The sequence below is a fragment of the Oncorhynchus mykiss genome, chromosome 3, assembly GCF_057628025.1.
Source record: "Oncorhynchus mykiss isolate SJ-2025 chromosome 3, ASM5762802v1, whole genome shotgun sequence".
Classification (NCBI taxonomy): domain Eukaryota; kingdom Metazoa; phylum Chordata; class Actinopteri; order Salmoniformes; family Salmonidae; genus Oncorhynchus; species Oncorhynchus mykiss.
Window position 1 is genome coordinate 54,632,055 of NC_143024.1, and position 27,251 is coordinate 54,659,305.

Consider the following 27,251-nt stretch of genomic DNA (forward strand, 5'->3'; position numbering starts at 1 on the left):
ACTGTAGTAGGCATGCTGGTTAACTGTAACTTGAATTCTAAATAAATCACAGACAGTGTCACACGCAAAGCATCCCCACACCATCACACCTCCTCCATTCTTCATGTTGGGAACCACACATGCGGCGATCATCCATTCACCTACTCTGCATTTCACCAATTTTGGTTGGAACCAAAATCTCAAATTTGGACTCATCAGACCAAAGGACAGATTTCCAGCAGTCTAATGTCGATTGCTCATGTTTCTTGGACCAAGCAAGTCTATTCTTCTTATTGGTGTCCTTTAGTAGTGGTCTTTGCAGCAATTCGACCATGAAGGCCTGATTCACGCAGTCTCTTCTAAACAGTTGATGTTGAGTTGTGTCTGTTACTTGAACTCTGTGAGAAGCATTTCTTTGGGCTGCAATTTCCGAGGCTGGGAACTCTAATGAACTTATCCTCTGCAGCAGAGGTAACTCTGGGTCTTCCTTTCCTGTGGCAGTCCTCATGAGAGCCAGCTGTATCATAGCGCTTGATGGTTATTGCGACTGCACTTGAAGAAACTTTCAAAGTTCTCGAAATGTTCCATATTGACTGACCTTCTTGTCTTAAGGTAATGATGGACTGTAATTTTTCTTTTTCTTTGCTAATTTGAGCTGTTCTTGCCATAATATGGACTTGGTCTTTTACCAAATAGGGCTATTTTCTGTATACCACCCCTAACTTGTCACAACACAACTGATTGGCTCAAACGCATCAAAAAGGAAATAAATTCAAAAAATTAACTTTTATCTAGGCACACCTGTTATTTGAAATGCATTCCAGGTGACTACCTCATGAGGATGGTTGAGAGAATGCCAAGACTGTGCAAAGCTGTCATCAAGGCAAAAGGTGGCTACTTTGAAGATATAAAATACATTTAGATTTGTTTAACACTTTTTTGGTTACTACTTGTCCTCTCGCTCAGTTGTGCACCGGGGCCGCTCCACAAATTTTTTTCTTCTGGTTTGAGCCACTCCTCTTTCTATTTTGGTTAGAGCCAGTTGTGCATATGGAACATTTCTGGGATGCTTTATTTCAGCTCATGAAACATGGGACCAACACTTTACTTGTTGTGTTTATATTTTTGATAAGTATATATTACATGTACTAACAATAGTCTAGTCTAAACAATCAACCATCATATTGGCTGCCTCATACCATATCTGGTTTACAGGAGTCGCTTGTATTTCAAAGAATTTCCCCTAAGCTGTCGGCCGAGTGCGGTGCGACTGAATACCATAGTGACAATTACTGCCAGTAATTCATTTTATCACATGGATGCAGCTGTAATGGGCTATATTTTAAACTCATTATGCACAATGTATAAGCCTGATTGTCCATAATCAATGAACCATAACTTTGAAATCCTACATTGGGCTTTACACATAACCACCTAAATGGAAGAGAAGAATTCACAGAAAAAGAAGAGAAGATGGGCCCAAGGCTGATGTGCATCAAAAACAGTAGGCCTGCGTATTTCTGTTGTTGTTCATATAGGTCCTAGCCTGTCATTTCTTCATGAAGGCCTACTGAAAACGTGGGTGAGCTGAAGTGCACTTACTGTATATTTGCCCTTACATAAGGACTCTACTTCCAATCCATCAGTGTCCCATTTGCCTATTCATTCGATGAACATCTGTTGTGAGTTGCAGACATAAGCAATCACTTATAGTAGTAGCCTAATCAACAACTTCTAACACAATATCACAACTAAAGATACAATTCTCTTTCATTACACAACATATGCCAAATAGCTGACTGGCCCCATACAGTTGAAGTCGGAAGTTTACATACACCTTAGCCAAATACATTTAAACTCGGCGTGTATGTAAACTTCCGACTTCAACTGTATATCAATAGACTATACAGACAATGACTATATTTGCTGTATTGTCATCCGCATCAATAGCCAGCCTACTGATTTGCCCCTTCTGATAGCGCCCTTGATGAAGTGTTATTCAGTCCTATATCATTTAAGTGCATTTTCATCCAGACAAAAACATTTTGTAATAATTATAATAATAATTGTCACTCGTGGACGATTATGGTTTCACATATCCACAATTACTGGCTCGGCATGGTTACTCACATCCAGGTCGTGATCTTGGAATCCCTGAAGAGTTGGTTGTTAATGTACCGCTTGTCCAACACCAGGCGCACTTTCTGGCCCTGTGCCCTGTGGTGTTTAAGTTTAGGCTATAGTAAGCGCATCCTATCCATGATCTCGCCAGAATATTGCTCATTGATAAAGAATGTTGTTCCTTCAGTTCCCTTCCTCTTTTCAGAATTCATTTTGTAATGGGTCAACCTGGCCACAATAGGTCTCGGTTTGTTGGGAACTTTCCGTCCAAAGCGGTGTGCCAATTTTTTTATCCACCTTAGCAACCTGTTCCTCCATCATCCTGAGTTGTTCCACCTACCACGTCATATCCCTTGTGTATTCACCAGTGCAGTATTAATCAGCATTCAAAATCATAGTCAGTTAGCCAGAATAACTGTGATGAAGGTGAAAATATAACATTAAATCATTCAGCGGAGCTATTGTGTCCAAGTCAGAATTGGAAACCCAACTAATTTACATAAAACCCTTTCAATATTTAAAAATAACAAGTTGTGGGGAGAAGGTAAAGCATGTTAAACAGTGATAATAAATAATTTGCCTAACTGTTGCAAGTAGAACATCTCATTTGTGTATCACGTGGCTCCAATACTCTGACTGAGCATTATAAACCTCGGGTAAAAATAGTTGTTGAAAATCCTTGCATGTAAAAATATCTGAAGTTGTAGACTTACGTAACATGAGCCATTTTAACATGGATTCTCTTCAGAAATTAAACCACAGATACAAATGAACTGGTTATAGTGCATTCAATGTGTTTTGTGAACATTATCTTCTTCAGGCAAGGCAAACCAGATAGTGTTTTAAATATTTATTATTTGACCCCTTCAAATCCAAATCATATCAAATTGTTGTGGTCACATACATGTGATTAGCAGATGTTATTGCGGGTGTAGCGAAATGCTTGTGCTTCTAGCTCCGACAGTGCAGTAATATTGGTTATTATACTAGTTATTATATAATATATATATATATATATATATATAATTAAATAATACTGTGGCGGGCATGGGCGCAGTGCGTGCTAACCAAGATTGCCGGGTGCACGGTGTTTCCTCCGACACATTGGTGCGGCTGGCTTCCGGGTTGGATGCGCTTGGTTGGGTTGTGTATCGGAGGACGCATGACTTTCAACCTTCGTCTCTCCCGAGCCCATACGGGAGTTGTAGCGATGAGACAAGATAGTAGCTTCTAAAAACAATTGGATACCACAACTTTGGGGAGAAAAAGGGGTAAAATAAAATAAAAAATAAAAATTTAGAACCAGGAGGTTCTCTCCAGACCTGAATGCCCTTTACCAATACAAAAACATCCTGTGGGGTTCTGCATTAGCGTCGACCAGCCCCCGTGAAATGCAACTTTTTAGGGAAGTTAGAAACCAATATACACAGTCAGTTAGAAAAGCCAAGGCTAGCTTTTTCAAGCAGAAATTTGCTTCCTGCAACACAAACTCAAAAAAGTTCTGGGACATTGTAAAGTCCATAGAGAATAAGAACACCTCCTCCCAGCTGCCCACTGCATTGAAGATAGGAAACACTGTCACCACCGATAAATCCACTATAATTGAGAATTTCAATAAGCATTTTTCTATGGCTGGCCATGCTTTCCACCTGGCTACCCCTACCCTGGTCAACAGCACTGCACCCCCCACAGCAACTTGCCCAAGCCTTCCCCATTTCACCTTCTCCCAAATCCAGTCAGCTGATGTTCTGAAAGAGCTGCAAAATCTGGACCCCTACAAATCAGCCGGGCTAGCCGGACCCTTTCTTCCTAAAATGATCTGCCGAAATTGTTGCCACCCCTATTACTAGTTTATTCAACCTCTCTTTCGTGTCGTCTGAGATTCCCAAAGATTGGAGAGCAGCTGCGGTCATCCCCCTCTTCAAAGGGTGGGACAATCTTGACCCAAACTGCTACAGACCTATATCTATCCTACCCTTTTTAAGGTCTTCAAAAGCCAAGTCAACAAACAGATTACCGACCATTTTGAATCCCACCATACCTTCTCCGCTATGCAATCTGGTTTCCGAGCTTGTCATGTGTGCACCTCAGCCACGCTCAAGGTCCTAAATGATATCTTAACTGCCATCGATAAGAAACAATACTGTGCAGCCGTATTCATTGACCTGGCCAAGGCTTTCGACTCTGTCAATCACCACATCCTCATAGGCAGACTCAACAGCCTTGGTTTCTCAAATGATTGCCTCGCCTGGTCCACCAACTACTTCTCTGATACAGTTCAGTGTGTCATATTGGAGGGCCTGTTGTCCGGGACTCTGGCAGTTTCTATGGGGGTGCCACAGGGTTCAATTCTTGGACCATCTCTCTTCCCTGTATACATCAATGATGTCGCTCTTGCTGCTGGTGAGTCTCTGATCCACCTCTACGCAGACGACACCATTCTGTATACTTCTGGCCCTTCTTTGGACACTGTGTTAAAACCTGTTTAAGATGCTGCGAATTTTTGCAGCTTTTTGTTAAAAATCGCGCAAAATTTCAACGTCCTGCTACTCATGGCAGGAATATAGTATATGCATATGATCAGTATGTGTGGATAGAAAACCCTCTGAAGTCTCTAAAACTGGTTAAATCATGTCTGTGGCTTTAACAGAACGTGTTTAGGAGTAAAAATCCAGAGGAAAACTGTTCACAAAAAACACAAAAAAAATATCTGTCCGCCAGTCTATGTATTGTCTACGGCAAGGGAAAATAGATAGAGACCCGTTTACAATGCCTACAGCTTCCACGATGTCGCCAGTACTGGCATTTTATTGGTAGTTTATCCTTGGTGTGATGACGAATAGGCACTTCCTGTCTTGGGGTCCACTGAAGGAAGTTATGAAAGGGAAAATATGGACGATGATTTCAAGACTTGCTGCTATCGAATTCAGATCGCCCCGTGATCAATTTTATCGATTATTAACGTTTATTAATACCTAAAGTTGGTTTACAAAAATAGTTTGAAGTGATTTGTAAAAGTTTATAGGCAACTTTTAGTAATTTTAAACAATGACGTTGCGTTTTGGAAAGGATCTTTTTCCTGGATCAGACGGGCTTCATAAATCTACATTTTGGGTATACTTTGACGGATTTAATCGGGAAAAAGACCCAATTGTGATGTTTATGGGACATATAGGAGTGCCAACAAAGAAGCTCGTCAAAGGTAATGAATGTTTTATATTTTATTTCTGTGTTTTGTGTAGCGCCGGCTACGCTAATTATTTTGTTTGCGTCTCGTTCAGGTATTTCGGGGGGTGCATGCTATCAGATAATAGCTTCTCATGCTTTCGCCGAAAAGCATTTTACAAATCTGACATGTTGGCTAGATTCACAGCGAGTGTAGCTTTAATTGAGTACCCTGCATGTGTGTTTTAATGAAAGTTTGATTTTTATCGAGTACTACAGTTGGCGCTCTGAAATTTCCGCTGATTTTGGTCCCTGTATAGGACCGCAGCCATAACAGGTTTTAACAACTCTCCAGACGAGCTTCAATGCCATACAACTCTCCTTCCATTGCCTCCAATTGCTCTTACATACAAGTAAAACAAAATGCATGCTCTTCAAACGATCGCTGCCTGCACCTGCCTGCCCGTCCAACTTCACTACTCTGGACGGTTCTGACTTAGAATGTGGACAACTACAAATACCTAGTTGTCTGGTTAGACTGTAAACTCCCCTTCCAGACTCACATCAAACATCTCCAATCCAAAGTTATATCTAGAATTGGCTTCCTATTTTGCAAAAAAGCATCCTTCACTCATGCTGCCAAACATACCCTTGTAAAACATATTATTACTTATCTGTTATTTTACCAGGTAAATTGACTGAGAACACGTTCTCATTTGCAGCAACGACCTGGGGAATAGTTACAGGAGGGGGATGAATGAGCCAATTGTAAACTGGGAATTATTAGGTGACTGTGATGGTTTGAGGGCCAGATTAGGAATTTAGCAAGGACACCGGGGTTAACACCCATACTCTTACAATCACAATCACTGCCCTGGTGAATTGGGATATTATTTTTAGACCAGAGGAAAGAGTGCCTCCTACTGGCCCTCCAACACCACTTCCAGAAGCATCTGGTCTCCCATCCAGGAACTGACCTGGACCAACCCTGCTTAGCTTCAGAAGCAAGCCAGCAGTGGTATGCAGGGTGGTATGCTGCTGGCTAAACTGACCATCCTACCGATCCTCGACTTCAGCGATGTAATTTACAAAATAGCCTCCAATACCCTACTCAATAAATTGGATGCAGTCTATCACAGTGCCATCCGTTTTGTCACCTAAGCCCCATATACAGTACTACCCACCACTGTGACCTGTATGCTCTCGTTGGCTGGCCCTCGCTTCATACTCGTCGCCAAACCCACTGGCACCAGGTCATCTACAAGATCCTGCTAGGTAAAGTCCCCCCTTATCTCAGCTTGCTGGTCACCATAGCAGCACCCACCTGTAGCACGCGCTCCAGCAGGTATATCTCTCTGGTCACCCCCAAAACCAATTCTTCCTTTGGCCTCCTCTCCTTCCAGTTCTCTGCTGCCAATGACTGGAACTAACTACAAAAATCTCTGAAACTGGAAACACTTAACTCCCTCACTAGCTTTAAGCACCAGCTGTCAGAGCAGCTCACAGATCACTGCACCTGTACATAGCCCATTCCCCTACTGTATTTATTTATTTATTTATTTAGCTCCTTTGCACCCCAGTATATCTACTTTGCACACTCATCTACTGTCAAATCTACCATTCCAGTGTTTTAATTGCTATATTGTATTTACTTCGCCACCATAGCCTATTTATTGCCTTTACCTCCCTTATCTCATCTCATTTGCTCACATTGTATATAGACTCTACTGTATTATTGACTGTATGTTTTTTTTTTTTTTTTGTTATATGTGTCGAACTGCTTTGCTTTATCTTGGCCAGGTCGCAGTTGTAAATGAGAACTTGTTCTCAACTTGCCTACCTGGTTAAATAAAGGTGAAATAAAACAATTTCATAAATAAAAATATCTAACAAGTAATACAGTGCCTTACGAAAGTATTCGGCCCCCTTGAACTTTGCAACCTTTTGCCACATTTCAGGCTTCAAACATAAAGATATAAAACTGTATTTTTTTGTGAAGAATCAACAACAAGTTGGACACAATCATGAAGTGGAACGACATTTATTGGATATTTCAAACTTTTTTAACAAATCAAAAACTGAAAAATTGGGCGTGCAAAATTATTCAGCCCCTTTACTTTCAGTGCAGCAAACTCTCTCCAGAAGTTCAGTGAGGATCTCTGAATGATCCAATGTTGACCTAAATGACTAATGATGATAAATACAATCCACCTGTGTGTAATCAAGTCTCCGTATAAATGCACCTGCACTGTGATAGTCTCAGAGGTCCGTTAAAAGCGCAGAGAGCATCATGAAGAACAAGGAACACACCAGGCAGGTCCGAGATACTGTTGTGAAGAAGTTTAAAGTCGGATTTGGATACAAAAAGATTTCCCAAGCTTTAAACATCCCAAGGAGCACTGTGCAAGCGATAATATTGAAATGGAAGGAGTATCAGACCACTGCAAATCTACCAAGACCTGGCCGTCCCTCTAAACTTTCAGCTCATACAAGGAGAAGACTGATCAGAGATGCAGCCAAGATGCCCATGATTACTCTGGATGAACTGCAGAGATCTACAGCTGAGGTGGGAGACTCTGTCCATAGGACAACAATCAGTCGTTTATTGCACAAATCTGGCCTTTATGGAAGAGTGGCAAGAAGAAAGCCATTTCTTAAAGATATCCATAAAAAGTGTTGTTTAAAGTTTGCCACAAGCCACCTGGGAGACACACCAAACATGTGGAAGAAGGTGCTCTGGTCAGATGAAACCAAAATTGAACTTTTTGGCAACAATGCAAAATGTTATGTTTGGCGTAAAAGCAACACAGCTGAACACACCATCCCCACTGTCAAACATGGTGGTGGCAGCATCATGGTTTGGGCCTGCTTTTCTTCAGCAGGGACAGGGAAGATGGTTAAAATTGATGGGAAGATGGATGGAGCCAAATACAGGACCATTCTGGAAGAAAACCTGATGGAGTCTGCAAAAGACCTGAGACTGGGACGGAGATTTGTCTTCCAACAAGACAATGATCCAAAACATAAAGCAAAATCTACAATGGAATGGTTCAAAAATAAACATATCCAGGTGTTAGAATGGCCAAGTCAAAGTCCAGACCTGAATCCAATCAAGAATCTGTGGAAAGAACTGAAAACTGCTGTTCACAAATGCTCTCCATCCAACCTCACTGAGCTCGAGCTGTTTTGCAAGGAGGAATGGGAAAACATTTCAGTCTCTCGATGTGCAAAACTGATAGAGACATACCCCAAGCGACTTACAGCTGTAATCGCAGCAAAAGGTGGCGCTACAAAGTATTAACTTAAGGGGGCTGAATAATTTTGCACGCCCAATTTTTCAGTTTTTGATTTGTTAAAAAAGTTTGAAATATCCAATAAATGTCGTTCCACTTCATGATTGTGTACCACTTGTTGTTGATTCTTCACAAAAAAATACAGTTTTATATCTTTATGTTTGAAGCCTGAAATGTGGCAAAAGGTCGCAAAGTTCAAGGGGGCCGAATACTTTCGCAAGGCACTGTATCTAACAAATTACACAACATATATCCAATACACACAAATCTAAGTAGGAATGAATTAAGACTATATACATTTGATGAGCGATGTCAGAGCAGAACGGACTAAGATACAGTATATACATATGAGATTAGTAATGAGTAATGCAAGATATGTTGACATTATTAAGTGACTAAGATACCGTAGAATAGTATAGAATACAGTATATACATATGAGATGAGTATTGCCAGTATTGCCAACCTTATTAGTGTATCATTCCTTAAAGTGGCCTGTGATTTCTAGTCTATGCCTATAGGTAGCAGCCTCTAATGTGCTAGTGATGGCTGTTTAACAGTCTGATGGCCTTTAGATAGAAGCTGTTTTTCAGTCTCTTTGGCCTTCCTGTGACATCGGCGGCAGGTAGCGTTGGACTAGTAACCGGAAGTTTGCAAGATCGCATCCATGAGCTGACAAGGTCAAAATCGGTCGTTCTGCCTCTGAACAAGGCAGTTAACCCACTGTTCCTAAGCTGTCATTGAAAATATGAATTTGTTCTTAACTGACTTGCCTAGTTAAATATAGGAAAAAAAATAAAATAATTGGGTGCTGTAGGTGTCCTGGAGGGCTGGTAGTTTGCCCCTGGTAATGCGTTGGGCAGATCGCATCGTGCGGTGCGGTTGCTGTACCAGGTGGTGATACAGGATGCTTTCAATTGTGCATCTGTAAAAGTTGGTGAGGGTTTTAGGTGATAAGCCAAATTTCTTTAGCCCTCTGAGATTGAATGTTGCGTCATTCTTCACCACACTGTCTGTGTGGGTGGTCCATTTCAGTTTGTAAGTGATGTGTACGCCATGGAACTTGAAGCTTTCCATAATCTCTACTGCAGTCCTGCCGATGTAGATAGGGGGGGTGCACCTTCTGCTGTTTCTTGAAGTCCACAAACCCATTTAGCCACTTCACCTATCTGTATACAAAGTAATTTACTGTACAACATAAATATCTGGTCATGGTCTCAGTCTTATGATCCACCTTTGATAGTGTTGGAGTCATCTTTCCTATTGGTCTATTGTCCTTGTAGGTTGTTTGTTTCTTCCTGGTGTTTGGATTATCTTCATAACGGGTACAGTTTCTTAGCACTAGGTCTGCTTTGTTATCACACTTCTTGAAATTGGGGATTTCTGTTTGGGGGCCATTTTTCCTTCCAGATGAACAAACACAATAAGCCCCGGTCTTTCAAAGCATTACATGTGATTCAAGATCCAAAGGGCATGGACATTGTACTGTGGAGTCGAAAGCACATTATGAAAATGTCCACATGAATGCACATGTACATTTATACTTTTATCTCACTGCTTTGTCATTATCGACTCCGCTGTGCCAACGAGGCTCGGGGAATTCCTTTGACCTGCTTAAGTCTTATCAGTGTTTGAAATGTAACTGATACTTTTCCATTTTGTTTGACTCTGTGTGGCCACATTCATTAAAAACCACAATGAGAGTATATTTGATTGAGGTAAGTACACTGCTCTGCTTCCTAGAAAGATAGAGGTGTCTGACGTGCGCGTTCTAACTGAGAGATTAAGGCCTAGATCCCAAGCCATGTACTCCATGTCTGCTTCCATCAAACTATACAACTTATTTCCAGCCAAGTGGCTGGTGGCAGAACAATGGCGTTTCTGTGAACATCACCCAAAAGAGCCATCTATGAAGAAAATCCATCTGAGAAAAAAAATCTACACTTCACATTTAAATGATGGCCATTATTCAGCCATGCTCTGAGGGACAGAATCGCCTACTCCCTCCCTCCCTCCCTCCCTCATCATCATCCCCCTCAGATTATTTCTTGAGAAATGACAGGGTGTGTTGCGGTTTCACTTGGCTAGAGTGCTCTGCTTTCCCACACTCCCCTGGCTGGGATGATGATGATTGCTTGTCTCTGCTTGGTTGCAGTTCATTTCAATGGCTGCTTGTTCTTTTGTGGAGTGCTTCAGCCAAACCAGCGTGGCCTACTTGAGGACTCCAGTTGCTGAGAAATTGCCTCTCCCTTGTGTAGAGGCTGTCATTAAGAATATATAATCGCTACCAGTCATTATGTTGGCAGCCATCTTACAATAGATGGTAAATAATTCAGTGTAATAATACAAACAAAAATACAGTGGCTTAGAATTGGAAATCATGCAATGAACATAATATTGATGGATGCTGCTCTGTCAGAATGGGCATATTGTTAGTTGTGGTTCCACACAGAATGCTCATCTAGTGGGACATTTATAGATTTTTTGGACAGGCACCAGGTACCCTAGCAGTTAAGAGCGTTGGGCCAGTAACCGAAAGGTCGCTGGTTCAAATCCTAGAGCAGACTAGTTGAAAAATATGTTGATGTGCCCTTGAGCAAAGCACTTAACCCTAATTGCTCATCTAAGTTGCTTTGGGTAAGAGCATCTGCCAAATGGCATAAAAATGTACATGTTAATGAAGTGTACAACAATACTAAATATAGTTACATGACAACCATTCAGAGCTGCAGGCTCCTGTTTTATTTATGTGGTCCATGAATGACTTTTGATATGGTCAATTTAACCATGGCCTCATCCACATACAGTTAAAGTAACATGACACATGAGCATGTCAACACCTTCATAATTATTCAATCTACATGGTAAACAGCAGTAACATAAATGGTGCCTTACCTGGTGTGCCTTACCTGGTGTGTGTCTGTCACTTATCTATTTTAAGGGATCTGTGCATTTGTCAGGGGTGCGTAACTGGTGGCTTGGAAGTCAAACGCAGGAGAGCAGAACTTGGTAAATAGCCGGAGCCGTTTAAGGTACATAACTACCGGCATACAAAAATAACAAAACACGATGACCCATGTCTCCTCCGCGCGCCGGAACCAGTCATCCACCGCAGGAGCTTCGGTCTGACTCTGATGCCACGGAGCCAGAACCGGCTGATACCCTAACACACACTGAAAGGGAGAGAGGTTAGTGGAGGAGTGGCGGAGCGAGTTCTGGGCCATCTCTGCCTAAGGCACGAACGCTGCCCACTCCCCCGGCCGGGCCTGGCAATAAGACCTCAGAAACCTACCCACATCCTGTTTAACTCTCCACCTGCCCGTTACTCTCGGGTTGAAAACCTGAGGTAAGGCTGACCGAGACCCCCAGACGTTCCATGAACGCCCTCCAGACCCTCGAAGTGAACTGGGGACCCAGATCAGACACTATATCCTCAGGCACCCCAATGTTGCCGGAAGATGTGCGTAAACAGGGCCTCCTCCGTCTGTAGGGCTGTAGGGTGGCCGGGCAAAAGGAGGAGACAGGACTTAGAAAAACAATCCACAATGGCCAGGATCGTGGTGTTACCCTGTGAAGGTGGAAGATCAGTTAGGAAATCAACTGTCAGGTGCGACCACGGACGTTGTGGAACGGGTAAGGGTTGTAACTTACCTCTGGGCCTAGGAGCCTTACACTGGGTGCACACCGTACAGGAGGAAACATAAACCCTCACATCCTTAGCCAAGGTGGGCCACCAGTACTTCCCACTAAGACAGCGCACTCTCCGATCAATCCCAGGATGACCAGAGGAGGGTGACGTGTGGGGCCAATAGCTCAACCGGTCACGGACAGCAGATGTAACGTACAGACGCCCAGCTGGACACTGAGGGGGAGTGGGCTCTGCATGTATCGCCCGCTCAATGTCCGCGTCCAGCTCTCACACTTCTGGCACCACCAAATAAGAGGCGGGGAGTATGGGAGTGGGATCCATGGACCGCTCCTCTGTGTCATACTGCCAGGAAAGTGCGTCTGCCTTAACGTTCTGGGAACCTGGTCTGTACGAAAGGGTGAAAACAAAACGGGTGAAAAACATGGCCCACCTTGCCTGGCGAGGGTTCAGTCTCCTCGCTGACCGGATGTACTCCAGATTGCGGTGGTCAGTCCAGATGAGAAAAGGGTGTTTAGCCCCCACAAGCCAAGGTCTCCATGCCTTCAAGGCCTTGACTACAACTCCTGGTCCCCCACGTCATAGTTTGCTCCGCTGGGCTGAGCTTCTTCGAGAAGAAAGCACAGGGGCGGAGCTTCGGTGGCGTACCCGAGCGCTGAGAGAGCACGGCTCCTATCCCAGCCTCGGACGCGTCCACCTCCACTATTAACGCCAAAGAGGGATCCGGATGGGCCAGCACGGACGCCGAGGTAAACAGAACCCTTAGTTGCCCAAAAGCCCTGTCCGCCTCAACTGAAGGCCCTAAAAATTGTCAAAGACTCCAGCCACCTTAGTCATAGACTGTTCTCTCTGCTACCGCACGACAAGCGGTACCGGAGCGCCAAGTCTAGGTCCAAGAGGCTTCTAAACAGCTTCTACCCCCAAGCCATAAGACTCCTGAACATCTAATCAATTGGCTACCCAAACTATTTGCATTGCCCCTCCCCCTCTTTTACACCGCTGCTGCTCTCTGTTGTTATCATCTATACATAGTCACTTTAATAACTATACTTACATGTACATTAACCGGTGCCCCTGCACATTGACTCTGTACCGGTACCCCCCTGTATATAGTCTCGCTATTATTTTACTGCTGCTCTTTAATTGCTTGATACTTTTATTTCTTATTCTTATCCATATTTTTTTAAACTGCATTGTTGGTTAGGTGCTCATAAGTAAGCATTACACTGTTGTATTCGGCGCATGTGACTAATGAAATTTGATTTGATTTGAAATGTAATTACCTATTTTGCAGCTTATCTAAATTTGGCGTTACTATTCATACGAGTTAATTTACTGTATGTCAGAAAGGAATTCAAATGCAGTCAGTCACGGGGCGTTATGTCCACACTTCCTTTATATCGTAAAGATTTTAAATGATTTTTGAAGTTATCCCTGTGGTAATGTAAGCACAGTGCATGTGTCATTTGGTCAGGTTGAGATTTGGAATAACGTGCCCTTGTGAAGGTTGTCGATAGAGTTATTTGATCATTCCATTGAATCACTGGGATACTAGCCAATGGAGAGTCCTTATATTGCCAAGCCTTTTTAAATTATTATTGAAGTTATCCCTGTGGTAATGTGATCACAGTACATTTGTAATTTGGTTAGGTTGAGATTTGTAATCGTGTGATTGACAGTTACGGGGTTATTCCCCGTAATTTTCCACTGTTGGAATGTTTTTGTCGTTTTTGGATTTGATCAACTACTACTTTCATTTGATGTGAAGTTGGCTTTTATGTTATTGTACTGTTTACAGCCTCAAAATATATTTTATATTCAACTGCATACATATTTATGACTTGCGTGTTGGATGATTGAAGTAAACATACTGTTTAGTAAGTGAAATATTAGATTTTCAGCACATTAAAATGTTCCCAAAATGTGGTAGGCCTATGGCTTTTAAGACTTCCATATTAGTTACATTGTAACAGGTAAGCTCAGTCATATTCAGCTAAAATATTATTATTTGAACCGAGCTCTGGGATCATGAAGGACATGAGAATAACAAAGGAAGATTATCAGGACACCAATAACGTAGTCCACCAATTTGTTTCCACCATTCCACCAAGTTATGATATTGTCATGCCTACTCCCGCTCCCATTCTCAACGGCGCCAGGCGGCCAATCATTATGCACACCTGTCACCATTTTTACGCACATCCTCGCTTCATTGGACTCACCTGGACTCAATTACTTATTAAGGGCGCCAGGAGGCCCAACATTATGCACACCTGCGCTTCATTGGACTCACCTGGACTCCATCACTTATTGATTGCCTCCCCTATGTCTGTCTATTCCTCAGTTTCATCCCCGTGTCAGCATCAATGTAGTTTCGTTCCCCCTGTCCAGACGTTGTCCTTGTTTGTTTCATGTCAGTTATTTATAAAAATGTTGAGGCAGTTTGGAAAAGTCTGTATAGCTTAAACGGAGGGCGCATCGATGGTACTGTACACCCAGGGATAAAGTCAGTCTGTCAGACAGGCCAGGAGCTCTTCATCAAGGCCCATCGCTTAGTCAGACATTCCCAATTCCTCCATAGTAGCCTCTCCTTCGTAGTTAGCTGATCTTCCATTGCCTACAGCATAGCACCCACCTGGGTGATGCTTCGGCTGCAGTAAAGCGCAAGAAATCAACCACCCATCAGCAGTGGTCAGGAAGAGTCCCTCAGCCTCTCTGACACCTTAGACACCATAGTCTCCACCTTCCAATCGGCAGGTGAACCAAAATGCCGGAGCAGCTGCTGGATTATTTAAATGCTAATATTAACCATCCAGCTAGCCAAGGCAAACAAACTGATTGAACAGTTTCTCTAACTTTGAGATTGAAGACCACCATGTTTATGTGATCAAAACTGATTTGTTTTTAAAAATGTAACAAAACATTCTTAAAAAGTGTTAAAATATTTACAAAATGTACAGGAGCTCTCTGGCTAGGCGACCTCACGTTGTCATGGCAAACATGGAAAGCACCATAAAATGTATCATGTTGATGAAATGTACTAAATTATGTATTTTCAGTCTATCCTTACCACCCCCTCAAGCCAGGCTTCTAGGTGAGAATATGTCTATGTCTGGCTACATAAGACTAAGCCAACTCAATGTGACTTGTATACACCTTCCACTGTCCAACAATGGACACTGTACTTACAGGATGTGAACCTGCAAAACTCAGCAGTGCACTCTGAAGATGGTTGTTCTCCCCTCAAGGCTTAAAGCTGGAATCCTTAATGGTGAAACTGCCATGTCCATTTGGGATATTATATCAGCATAGAAATTACTTCAAAAATAACACATAGTTTTTTTTCCCTCGGACATCATTTCACCTGCGATAGAATAGCAGAATATGTACTGCATTTTTTTTTACCACATTTCTTGAAGCACCACCTGTAATGGCATTCCTCCTCCTCTTCTGAGGAGGAGAAGCGAGAAGGATAGGAGGACCAATGCGCTGCGAGGTAAGTGTCCTTAACATTTATTGTTAAGTAGTGTCCACAACTCAAAAGTGAAACCCAGGCTACCTAAGTATGATTCTCAATCAGAGACAACTAATGACACCTGCCTCTGATTGAGAACCATACTAGGTTGAACTCAAACCCCAACATAGAAAAACACATAGACTGCCCACCCCAACTCACGCCCCAACCATACTAAATAAAGACAAATCAAAGGAAATAAAGGTCAGAACGTGACACCACCTCCGTTTCGTCCACACAACAACAACAATAACAAAGGTGCAGGGACAGACAGCGTCGCTGTTTCCCGTAATGCGGATTAAATATTTAATAGCCAGCCATTTGCCCAGAGGGTAAATATCTGTCTTCAGGGCGATGGAGAGGTAAATGCAGTAGTGCTCAGCAGTGAACTTTGCTATTTCAACACCTGCTCAAACTTTTGTCAATTTTTGTTAATTACATAAATTGATGATTTACTTGAAAGTTTGAGTTGGATATTGTGCTTGCTGATTTTTGCAGCCTTGTCCATTATAATTGGCGGATCAATGTGTGGTTTGGTTCAGTGAAGTGTCTGGTCCAAGAGATGATGAAGCATTATAAGCCATAGTTGTGAACACAACTGCATTTGGTTTAACTACAGAATGTGCCCTCCTCTCTTATTCATTCCTATACAGACTGTATATTTAGCCAGTTTACAGGCTAACTTTAGTATTCAGCTGACCACGGTTTGTGGTCATCAGCTATCCTTTAGCTCGAAAAGCTATCGCCAGTTTTGTACAACGTGACATACCGGACCTATTTTTCTCTCCATATCCCCGGATTTCAACCGCAAGCTCTGGACATTTACACCTGGATCTCGCAGCTAGCTAGCTGCTATCCGTGTGACTATTGGCTTACGTCGATCCCGGAGCAAACATCAATTATTTCGGAGCTAGCCAGCTGAAGAGTTCCATCAGCCACTCCTGGGCTACAATCACCTATCCGGACCCGTTTTACTGCCGATACGGAGCCCCACCGGGGCTTCACGACTGGACTACCGACGTTATCTGCCCGAGGGAGTTATCCAACTGGCCCCTCTGTTTTGCGATGTTACCTGAACGCCCATCTGCGGCCCGCTAATCGTTCGCTGTCTTAACGGCTGCTATCTGAATAGGACAATTTGTCTTGGGTCACTATAACTATATCTATTTTGCCAATTGGATTGATCCCTTCTACCACACGGAACCCCACTAATCTACCGACGGAAACACACGAGGTGGCTAAAAACAGACCTCCATCCTACACTAGCTTGCTACCGATGGCCCGGCTATCTGTCTGAATCGCTGTGACCCCAACCAACCTCACTACTCACTGGACCCTTAAGATCACTCGACTAAGCATGCCTCTCCTTAATGTCAATATGCCTTGTCCATTGCTGTTCTGGTTAGTGTTTATTGGCTTATTTCACTGTAGAGCCTCTAGCCCTGCTCATTATACCTTATCCAACCTTTCAGTTACACCACCCACACATGCGATGACATCACCTGGTTTCAATGATGTTTCTAGAGACAATATCCCTCTCATCATCACTCAATACCTCCACTGTGTTCACATCCTACCATACCTTTGTCTGTACATTATACCTTGAAGCTATTTTATTGCCCCCAGAAACCTCCTTTTACTCTCTGTTCCGGACGTTCTAGATGACCAATTCTCATTGCTTTTAGCCGTACCCTTATCCCACTCCTCCTCTGTTCCTCTGATGATGTAGAGGTGAATCCAGGCCCTGCAGTGCCTAGCTCCACTCCTATTCCCCAGGCGCTCTCTTTTGATTACTTCTGTAACCGTAATAGCCTTGGTTTCATGCATGTTAACATTAGAAGCCTCATCCCTAAGTTTGTTTTATTCACTGCTTTAGCACACTCTGCCAACCCGGATGTTCTAGCCGTGTCTGAATCCTTACTTAGGAAGACCGAAATTCTCAAATCTTCATCAACTACAACATTTTCAAACAAGACAGAACGGCCAAAGGGGGCAGAGTTGCAATCTACTGCAAAGATAGCCTGCAGAGTTCTGTCCTACTATCCAGGTCTGTACCCAAACAATTTGAACTTCTACTTTTAAAAATCCACCTCTCTAAAACAAGTCTCTCACCTTTGCCACCTGCTATAGACCACCCTCTGCCCCCAGCTGTGCTCTGGACACCATATGTGAACTGATTGCCCACCATCTATCTTCAGAGCTCGTGCTGCTAGGCGGCCTAAACTGGAACATGCTTAACACCCCAGCCATCCTAAAATCTAAGCTTGATGCCCTCAATCTCACACAAATTATCAATGAACCTACCAGGTATCACCCCAAAGCCGTAAACAAGGGCACGCTCATAGATATCATCCTAACCAACTTGCCCTCTATATACACCTCTTCTGTTTTCAACCAAGATCTCAGCGATCACTGCCTCATTACCTGCATCCGCAATGGGTCCACGGTCAAACGACCTCCACTCATCACTGTCAAACGCTCCCTGAAACACTTCAGCGAGCAGAACTTTCTAATCGACCTGGCCGGGGTATCCTGGAAGGATATTGATCTCATCCCGTCAGTAGAGGATGCCTGTTTTTTTTTTAAATGCCTTCCTCGCCATCTTAAATAAGCATGCCCCATTCAAGAAATGTAGAACCAGGAACAGATATAGCCCTTGGTTCTCTCCAGACCTGACTGCCCTTAACCAACACAAAAACATCCTATGGCGTTCTGCATTAGCATCGAACAGCCCCTGTGATATGCATTTTTCTACAGCTGGCCATGCTTTCCACCTGGCTACCCCTACCCTGGTCAACAGCACTGCACCCCCCACAGCAACTCGCCCAAGCCTTCCCCATTTCTCATTCTCCCAAATCCAGTCAGCTGATGTTCCAAAAGAGCTGAAAAATCTGGACCCCTACAAATCAGCCGGCCCAGACAAACTGGACCCTTTCTTTCTAAAATTATCTGCCGAAATTGTTGCCAATCTTATTACTAGGTTTGTTCAACCTCTCTTTCGTGTCATCTGAGATTCCCAAAGATTGGAGAGCAACTGTGATCATCCCCCTCTTCAAAGGGGGGGACACTCTTGACCCAAACTGCTACAGACCTATATCTATCCTACCCTGCCTTTTTAAGGTCTTCGAAAGCCAAGTCAACAAACAGATTACCGACCATTTTAAATCCCACCATACCTTCTCCACTATGCAATCTGGTTTCAGAGCTGGTCATGGGTGCACCTCAGCAACGCTCAAGGTCCTAAACGATCTCTTAACCGCCATCGATAAGAAACAATACTGTGCAGCCGTATTCATTGACCTGGCCAAGGCTTTCAATCACCACATCCTCATTTGCAGACTCAACAGCCTTGGTTTCTCAAATGATTGCCTCGCCTGGTTCACCAACTACTTCTCTGATAGAGTTCAGTGTGTCAAATCAGAGGGGACAACAGGTGTCCGGGACTCTGGCAGTTTCTATGGGGTTGCCAGAGGGTTCAATTCTTCCAGTATACAGTATACATCAATGATGTCGCTCTTGCTGCTGGTGAGTCTCTGATCCACCTTTACGCAGATGACACCATTCTGTACACTTCTGTCCCTTCTTTGGACACTGTGTTAACAACTCTCCAGACGAGCTTCAATGCCATACAACTCTCCTTCCGTGGCCTCCAATTGCTCTTACATACAAGTAAAACCAAATGCATGCTCTTCAAACGATCGCTGCCTGCACCTGCCTGCCCGTCCAACTTCACTACTCTGACTTAGAATATGTGGACAACTACAAATACCTAGTTGTCTGGTTAGATTGTAAACTCTCCTTCCAGACTCACATCAAATATCTCCAATCCAAAGTTATATCTAGAATTGGCTTCCTATTTTGCAACGAAGCATCCTTCACTCATGCTGCCAAACATACTCTCATAAAACTGAACATCCTACCGATCCTCGACTTCGGCGATGTCATTTACAAAATAGCCTCCAATACCCTACTCAATAAATTGGATGCAGTCTATCACAGTGCCATCCGTTTTGTCAAAGCCCCATATACTACCCACCACTGCGACCTGTGCACTCTCGTTGGCTGGCCCTCGCTTCATACTTATCACCAAACCAGGTCATCTACAAGACCCTGCTAGGTAAAGTCCCCCCTTATCTCAGCTCGCTGGTCACCATAGCAGCACCCATATGTAGAACGCGCTCCAGCAGGTATATCTCTCTGGTCACCCCCGAAACCAATTCTTCCTTTGTCCGCATCTCCTTCCAGTTCTCTGCTGCCAATGACTGGAACTAACTACACAAATCTCTGAAACTGGAAACACTTATCTCCCTCACTAGCTTTAAGCACCAGCTGTCAGAACAGCTCACAGATTACTGCACCTGTACATAGCCCATCTATAATTTAGCCCAAACAACTACCTCTCCCCCTACTGTATTTATTTATTTTGCTCCTTTGCACCCCATTATTATCTCTACCTTGCACATTCTTCCACTGTAAATCTACCATTCCAGTGTTTTACTTGCTATATTGTATTTACTTCGCCACCGTGGCCTTTTTTTGCCTTTACCTCCCTTATCTCACCTCATTTGCTCACATCGTATATAGACTTATTTTCCTACTGTATTATTGACTGTATGCTTGTTTTACTCCATGTGTAACTTTGTGTTGTTGTATGTGTCGAACTGCTTTGCTTTATCTTGGCCAGGTCGCAATTGTAAATGAGAACGTGTTCTCAACTTGCCTACCTGGTTAAATAAAGGTGAAATATATATTTATTTTAAATAAATATCTTGATGACAGATTTATATTGATAATATAACATAATTAATGGCATTTAATTTCAATGCTTTGTTGTGTTTGATACATTATAAAACTGATAGTAAACTGTTGAAAGTGTAAAATATAGCCTTCATCAGAAGATAGACCACACAGAGTGGTCCTTCAAGGATATCTCTCAAAGGATGTCTCAGTTGTGACGTCAAACGTTCAGGATGCTGCACATACACTATGGAGGCTCTTGTCTTAAAGCACCCGGTTAAATATTGTTTGACAGCAATTTTTACCCTCTAAATGGTAAATTAGTTAAAAACAGTTGCAATATTTTTTGAGTGGGCAACATTTACTATCATCTTAAATGTACATGTTGAATACTTTTCCCATATTAAATTATTGTATATTGTGATCATTTCCTGAATGTGGACAGTTTGTGTTACTAACTTACACAACCTTGCATTTTCACCCCATAAAATGTAATGGAATTACACATTTGCACGCCCAATTTTTCAGTTTTTGATTTGTTAAAAAAGTTTGAAATATCCAATAAATGTCGTTCCACTTCATGATTGTGTCCCACTTGTTGTTGATTCTTCACAAAAAAATACAGTTTTATATCTTTATGTTTGAAGCCTGAAATGTGGCAAAAGGTCGCAAAGTTCAAGGGGGCCGAATACTTTCGCAAGGCACTGTACATGCTGGGATGAGCAGGTCTTAGAACTCTGAGTTAATGAAATTGCATGAAAATACAGGGCTGTCTCTAGCTGGCCACACACCAATACATGGATTTCACAGTCAAACTATCACTTAAATAGCAGCCAACTGTTGTCACTGTTGATATCCTATGCAGCGTCGTGATTAATGTACGCTAACTAACAGAAAAGGTGGTCTGTTCCCCTTTCCGTGATGGCGGCCTCCCGAAATCAACATCTGACATTCCAAAATATATACTGTAGATATAAGCTACAAGTACTCGTCTAACCAACCATGTATAGGTTATTCCAAGTTTCTATGTGGCCTTTGAATAGTGTTGGTTTAAACAGCTCTTCACCCCAGACGTTTGCCCCCTGTTCTATTCAGCGTGATATCATTCCCCCAAAGGGTGAATATTTTGTTTTTTGCCCTAGCACTACACAACTGATTCGAATAATCAACTAATCATCAAGGTATGATCATTTGAGTCATTGGTGTAGTGTTAGGGCAAAAACCAAAACATGCACCCATTGGGGTCCGAGTTTGAGAAATGCTGAGCTAGCCGTTTCTACAAATTGTCCTCTAACCAGTGATGTACACATTATTCCCAGATTCCGTGTGGTTTTTGAGCTGTGTTACATTTAACAGGACGTGCAACCTCATCTCCCCCTCTCGCGCAATGGATTTCAACGTGATATCGATATGAGTGATTGACAAATAAGTGTTGTGTTTCTCTTTCCGTTTTGGCGACCCCCAAATCACAATGCCTCACTCCAAAATGTAGCTGACTGTCTTCTGCAGGTTGTTCTCTAATCATTATTTTGTTTCAACAGCACACCAGCTGATTTCCCCCTAAACGATATCAGTGATGTATTGCCACTTGTCAAAACACCAGGGTTTTTTGTGCGTGTGCAGATTAAAGGTGCTTGTTTAAAAAAATAAAAGTAATATGATTAGTATTGTTGCACATGTATGTGTAGATAGTACATTTTATGGTTAGGTTTTCAATATATCACAAACTGTTTCTGCATATTGGTTATTAATTTGGAAATGTTAAAGCTGTGCTTTGACATTGGGCTATTTATCAACAGGAAGCAATAACAGCATAATTTTACACTTAAGTTTTAGGAATATAAATTAAACTTTCAACACTAATTTCCAATGGTATTGTACTTGATTGGATTAAAAAGTGCTGAATGAGTCCAATAACGTCTCAGCCACCCAGAGATTACAACTATTGTAACTATGACATTATTGTTTGTGTTGAATTACACCGCAGTGCCGTTATTGAAACCACAGTAGAGGTTCTAACCACATGGTTCTTTTTCTGTCCAGTTTGCCAAGGCCACTCGGTAGGTTTGTCTGCGTTTCTGCCTGCATGGCACAGAAAAACCCACATTTAAATCCCACCGATCCACATGAGGGTCCACTCCCTGCTGTCCATGCAGCCAACCATATCATTTCTCATTAGTGTTTGGGAGTACATGGTAAAAAAATGTACTCTCTTTTCCCACAAAATACCTCAACACCATAATTTAGACCGGGTAGTGCTGCAGACTTTTTGGAGTTCCACTCTGAAATTGAAATTAAATCCCTCTAGCGGAAAACTGGTCAAAAACACGATTGTGTCTGGAATCTTTATGGTCGTTCATGCAATATGAATGAGTGTTTCACCATTGCCTGGTGATCTAAGATTTGTTATAATGATATTGGCAAGACTTACTCGGCTCACGCTTTTTAAATTACAGCACCATTGTTGCTGGTATGGAATACAATCATACTGCCTAATACATAAAGGGCATAGTGGCACTGTCACTTTAATCTAAATGACGGCAGAGTGCCTCAGGAATCACATGCAAATTTCAAGATAATGCATGCAGTCATCCATATTAGCGAATTAGCTTAAAATTATGTCATTATGCATATTTCTATGATCTCACATGAGGTACCAATTATGGAACATTAGGTACAGAACGTCATACACAAAACAAGGTGAAAGTTTGAATGGTTATTGAATGTTTCACTTTCGTAGCCTGACAATAGAAAACAAACTACAGTTTGATACTTCTCTGTTTGCTATGCTGTCATGGACTACTCATCCGAGGATTTCTTATCCCCCCCCCCCCGAGCTTTTCAGACACTGTCATGTTTACCAGCTTAGGATGCCACTGTGATGACAAATTTGTGTACAAAGAATTTTAAATGGAATGACATATGTCACCACCTCAGTTTCCACTTTTATATTGGAGAGCCACAGTGACAGTGTCAACTCCATGGTTGAAATTGTACACTAATAGGGATGCTAGAGGGGCCTTCTGAGACAAGGTGTCAGCTGAGCACTAACTCAGCGCCAACATCTGTTTGACACTAGGCTCAAAGGTTCGCTAGCACCAGTAGTATTTATACTTTGACGTTCAGTCATAAATGAAGTCTATTGGGCTTTACTTACACAGATGTGAAGACTTTTTTGTAGGTGCACATTTTGTTGTTTTCTGAATGGTTGTGTACAAAATTAGATTTGAGTTATGATGACTGTATTTTGAGTCATGACTGTTTTCCTTGAATTAGATTAGGAACAACTCAAAGCTAATTTTGTGCAAATCACCAGTTCCTAACTCAAATCAAATCAAATCACATGTATTTATATAGCCCTTCGTACATCAGCTGATATCTCAAAGTGCTGTACAGAAACCCAGCCTAAAACCTAAACAGCAAGCAATGCAGGTGTAGAAGCACGGTGGCTAGGAAAAACTCCCTAGAAAGGCCAAAACCTAGGAAGAAACCTAGAGAGGAACCAGGCTATGTGGGGTGGCCAGTCCTCTTCTGGCTGTGCCAGGTGGAGATTATAACAGAACATGGCCAAGATGTTCAAATGTTCATAAATGACCAGCATGGTCCAATAATAATAAGGCAGAACAGTTGAAACTGGAGCAGCAGCACGGCCAGGTGGACTGGGGACAGCCAGGAGTCATCATGTCAGGTAGTCCTGAGGTATGGTCCTAGGGCTCAGGTCCTCCAAGAGAGAGAAAGAATAAAGAAAGAGATAATTAGAGAGAGCACACTTAAATTCACACAGGACACCAAATAGGACAGGAGAAGTACTCCAGATATAACAAACTGAACCTAGCCCCCCGACACATAAACTACTGCAGCATAAATACTAACCACTTACTTGCAATCTGAAGCAATTGCCTATACATTGAAATCCTTACATAAGACAGACACTGTACATGTTGATGACACACAATACTAAATGTTAGTTAAACCATAAGAAAGAAAAATTATTTAATTAAATACCATTCATTTTCAATTAGATGTCATAGTAGCGATAGTTCCAAGTCTCAATATAATATTTGTGACTTTGACAGAAGCAGTGTTTATTGTGAATGTCTGTCTTTTCTAATGTATTGTAATGTGGAAAATGGAGTCTGTATGTATGACAGAATTAACTGTGATTCATCAATAGATGGTGTAAGAGTGACATTCAAATCGACAAGGGCTTCAGAGTTTAATTGAAAAGAAATGTTAGAAATTCACGCACTCGGTACTGCTTTTGGCAGCTGTCCAGTGACACGAGCCTTCCAGACGAGCTAAATCACTTATATGCTCACTTCGTGGCAAGCAACACTGAGGCATGCATCAGAGCATCAGCTGTTCCGGACGACTGTGATCACGCTCTCCATAGCCGACGTGAGTAAGACCTTTAAACAGGTCAACATACACAAGGCTGCGGGCCAGACGGATTACTAGGACGTGTGCTCCGGGCATATGCTAACCGACTGGCAGGTGTCTTCACTGACATTTTCAAAATGTCCCTGGTTGAGTCTGTAATACCAACATGCTTCAAGCAGACCACCATAGTCCCTGTGCCCAAGAACACAAAGGCAAAATTCCTAAATGACAAGAGACCCATAGCACTCACATCCGAAGCCGTGCAGTTCTTTGAAAGGCTGGTAATGGCTCACATCAACACCATTATCCAAAAAACAATTTCCATACCGCACAAACAGATCCATAGATGATGCAATCTCTATTGCACTCCACACTGCCCTTTCCCACCTGGACAAAAGGAACACCTATGTGAGAATGCTGTTCATTGACTACAGCTCAGCATTCAACACATAGTACCCTCAAAGCTCATCACCAAGCTAAGGATCCTGGGACTAAACACCTCTCTCTGCAACTGAATCCTGGACTTCCTGACAGGCCACCCCCAGATAGTGAGGGTAGGTAGCAACACATCTGCCACGCTGATCCTCAACACTGGAGCTCCCCAGGGGTGCGTGCTCAGTCCCCTCCTGTACTCCCTGTTCACCCACAACTGCATGGCCAGGTACGACTCCAACACCATCATTAAGTTTGCTGACGACACAACAGTGTGTGTCTTCACTGTTGAACACCTGATTGACGACGAGACAGCCTATATATAGGGAGGAGGTCAGAGACCTGGCCGGGTGGTGCCAGAATAACAACCTATCCCTCAACGTAACCAAGACTAAGGAGATGATTGTGGACAACAGGAAAAATATCACCGAGCACGTCCCCATTCTCATTGACGGGGCTGAAGTGGAGCAGGTTGAGAGCTTCAAATTCCTTGGTGTCCACATCAACAACAAACTAGATTGGTCCAAACACACCAAGACAGTCGTGAAGAGGGCACGACAAAGCCTATTCCCCCTCAGGAAACTAAAAAGTTTTGGCATGTGTCCTGAGATCCTCAAAAGGTTTTACAGCTGCAACATCGAGAGCATCCTGAACGGTTGCATCACTGCCTGGTACGGCAATGGCTCGGCCTCCGACCACAAGGCAATTCAGAGGGTAGTGCGTACGGCCCAGTACATCACTGGGGCAAAGCTGCCTGCCATCCAGGACCTCTACACCAGGCGGTGTCAGAGGAAGACCCTAAAAATGGTCAAAGACCCCAGCCACCCCAGTCATAGACTGTTCTCTCTACTACTGCATGGCAAGCGGTACCGGGGTGCCAAGTCTAGGACAAAAAGGCTTCTCAACAGTTTTTACCCCCAAGCCATAAGACTCCTGAACAGGTAACCAAATGGTTACATGGACTATTTGCATTGTGTGCCCCCCCAACCCCTCCTTTACGCTGCTGCTACTCTCTGTTTATCTTATATGCATAGTCACTTTAACTATACATTCATGTACATGCTACCTAAAATGGACCGACCAACCAGTGCTCCGGCACATTGGCTAACCGGGCTATCTGCATTGTGTCCCACCACCCGCCAACCCCTCTTTTTACACTACTGATACTCTCTGTTCATCATATACAGTGGGGAGAACAAGTATTTGATACACTGCCGATTTTGCAGGTTTTCCTACTTACAAAGCATGTAGAGGTCTGTAATTTTTATCATAGGTACACTTCAACTGTGAGAGACGGAATCTAAAACAAAAATCCAGAAAATCACATTGTGTGATTTTTAAGTAATTAATTGGCATTTTATTGCATGACATAAGTATTTGATACATCAGAAAAGCAGCACTTTATATTTGGTACAGAAACCTTTGTATGCAATTACAGAAATCATACATTTCCTGTAGTTCTTGACCAGGTTTGCACACACTGCAGCAGGGATTTTGGCCCACTCCTCCATACAGACCTTCTCCAGATCCTTCAGGTTTCGGGGCTGTCGTTGGGCAATACGGACTTTCAGCTCCCTCCAAAGATTTTCTATTGGGTTCAGGTCTGGAGACTGGCTAGGCCACTCCAGGACCTTGAGATGCTTCTTACGGAGCCACTCCTTAGTTGCCCTGGCTGTGTGTTTCGGGTCGTTGTCATGCTGGAAGACCCAGCCACGACCCATCTTCAATGCTCTTACTGAGGGAAGGAGGTTGTTGGCCAAGATCTCGCGGTACATGGCCCAATCCATCCTCCCCTCTATACGGTGCAGTCATGCTGTCCCCTTTGCAGAAAAGCATCCCCAAAGAATTATGTTTACACCTCCATGCTTCACGGTTGGGATGGTGTTCTTGGGGTTGTACTCATCCTTCTTCTGCATCCAAACACGGCGAAAGGAGTTTAGACCAAAAAGCTATATTTTTGTCTCATCAGACCACACAACCATCTCC

The 27,251-nt window shown here is 42.9% G+C and overlaps 1 protein-coding gene and 1 long non-coding RNA gene across 3 annotated transcripts in view; one reads left to right on the forward strand and one right to left on the reverse strand.

Annotated features, from left to right (window-relative positions):
- The window catches only part of LOC149984610 (uncharacterized), a 755,830-nt gene that overhangs the window by 474,433 nt on the left and 254,146 nt on the right, over positions 1–27,251 (reverse strand). Inside the window, exon 3 of one of the 2 annotated variants that reach the window (XR_016494705.1) lies at positions 11,644–11,729. The exons of the other annotated variant lie outside the window; for it this stretch is intronic. This is a non-coding gene — a long non-coding RNA (uncharacterized LOC149984610). Of the gene's footprint in view, positions 1–11,643; positions 11,730–27,251 lie in introns of those variants that run through there. 2 annotated transcript variants of the gene reach the window in all.
- The window catches only part of LOC110519992 (ly6/PLAUR domain-containing protein 1-like), a 53,480-nt gene that overhangs the window by 11,569 nt on the left and 14,660 nt on the right, over positions 1–27,251 (forward strand). The window lies entirely within an intron of this gene.